We start from the raw sequence: 2,520 nt of genomic DNA, 5'->3' as shown, positions 1-2,520 counted from the left end.
ATTTCACAAACGTCCGGGATTTTGTTTTTCTAGAGCTTACATAGAACTTCGAGAAGTTTCGTTCACAAACTAGTCCCACCCTCCCCTACTCCGATTGGTTCGCTTGAGTGAGAAGGAGGCGTGGTGAAGTAGCCTAAACTCTTCTGATTGGACGGTCTGACTGTAGAGCTACCGTTATTGGTCAATAGCCTTCTCTGTAAACATTTAATTGGTCAGTCTGCACGTCAGTAGTCCTTGTTTACATCAGGCAAAGCTCATGTACCTACCCTCATCTCGAGCAGCTATGCCGAAACGCAAATGTAAGTTCTCAGATGAATTAAAAAGGAAATTCCCATGTTTTCCCATGTCTTGCAAATAACGGTGTAAAGGACCTAAAAGACATAGGACACACATAGGTTCAGCTAAGAATACAACGGCAGCGAGGGGCGAGAGCTCATCACCCCCCCGAGACGTGTCCTCTTTATCACCATCTACGATCTGGTCACCATAGGTGAACTCCCAAATGAATACATTTTGCTACACACAACTGTTTTAAACACTTTAAAATAATGCCTAAAATACAGAAAGAGCTGCCGCAGAGCATGCTGGGAGCTCCTCTGTGATCTCCTAGGCTCCGCCCATACTCAGGATCTCTACAATAGTATATGCTACTTTTTGGTAACGAAACTCCTAAACATTTTCAAAACACGACCATCTCAGAGTGAGGAGAATCCTCTCAATGCAGTACAAACTGACTGAGATGTGAGAGCCTATAAAAACGAGTTGCACTGCTTTTACAGGTCCCTTGCAAAGTGAGTTTTAAAAAGAAGGTCGCAAATAGCATGAGAAACATAGCTTTCATAATTCAACAAAGATTCAAGGGCACCACACACAAGCAGACACTCTTCTGCAAGACGGTGACCTCCACACAATAGCTCACTAAACACAAAACGCTTATGTTAACACTCTGAAACATATACCACAGCCTTCCTCACCAACATTAAACAACAACACAAACCCACCGTCAGTAAACATGCAACAGGACAAAGCTATCACACGTTTTACACAATCTTTACTTAGGTCTCTTAAGAAGGAAGCAAGAAAAAGAAGTATGTGCTTTTACAGGATGGAAAACAGACACACGTTAGCAAACAGAAAGCTACGCTAACACATAGACAACTTCATAGTACAGCCGTATTACTCTAGAAGTGGTGGCATGGTGAGACGCAGGGGTAGTCCACATTCTTCAGGACGGTGAACCCTTAAATGAACAACACATGTTGCTACACACAATGTCCACACACATAAACAACACGCACAAACACTCAAACTCCCAAAACAATCATTTCAAACACCTTAAAATAATATGTACAATACAGAAAGGGCTGCCGCAGAGCATGCTGGGAGCTCCACTGTGATCTCCTAGGCTCCTCCCAGACTCAGCACCTCCACAGTATTATTTGCTACATTTTTGTAGCGAAAATACAGAGCTCCTAGAGCCTTATGATGGAAAAAATATATATTATTTAGAGACTTAATTCATTCCCTCAATTTAATAATCCTTTTCAGACAGACATGACAGAGGCTGTGCGTCAGGGCATCACCTGTTCATTCCTTATTTAAATATTACAAGCACATTTTTATAGAGTAAAACATTAATAGTTCAAGTCGAGAAGGGAGTGAATCTGATGGGACTCCATTCTTTGTAGCTGAGTGAGTTTGGCGTGTCATATTCTGCTGGAGGCTCCTGTTGTGTGGCCAAAATCAAATCTCATTCTCAAGCTAATTATTCAATAAAATCCAACTGATCTGCTATAGTCATTATTTATCATTTACCACATGAAAGTAAAATGTGATTTTTGCAAAAAGGACACATAGCAACACACCTAGTCAGTCTACTACTGCTTGTCAGAACCTATTATGTCATGTCCATAACACAACACAATCCATGCAATGTATGTTTGTAATTAATTAATATTCACACGAATTACACTACTCCAGTGGAAGGAGGACAGTTCTACCTTTCTTATGTCACATTGTATCTTGTATTTATTAAAGTATTGTACCTTTATTTTGTGAACTACACTTTGCTGCAGACAACAACCAACAGTAAATAATTATAAATATCATACATTCATTATCTGTAACCCAGTTCAGGGTCGCAGTGGGTCCAGAGCCTACCTGGAATCTTTTGGCGCACATCAGGCGGGAATACACCCTGGAGGGGGCGCCAGTCCTTCACAGGGCAACCCACACACTCACACATTCACTCACACACTCACACCTACGGACACTTTTAAGTCTCCAATCCACCTACCAACGTGTGTTTTTGGACTGTGGGAGGAAACCGGAGCACCCGGAGGAAACCCACGCAGACACAGGGAGAACACACCACACTCCTCACAGACAGTCACCCGGAGGAAACCCACGCAGACACAGGGAGAACACACCACACTCCTCACAGACAGTCCCCAGAGGAAATCACGCAGACACAGAGAGAACACCACACTCCTCACAGACAGTCACCCGGAGGAAACCCAC

Source organism: Hoplias malabaricus, unplaced genomic scaffold, assembly GCF_029633855.1.
Source record: "Hoplias malabaricus isolate fHopMal1 unplaced genomic scaffold, fHopMal1.hap1 scaffold_102, whole genome shotgun sequence".
NCBI classification, from domain to species: Eukaryota; Metazoa; Chordata; class Actinopteri; order Characiformes; family Erythrinidae; genus Hoplias; species Hoplias malabaricus.
The sequence above is the reverse complement of the archived record's forward strand: the minus strand, read 5'-3'. Positions refer to the sequence as shown.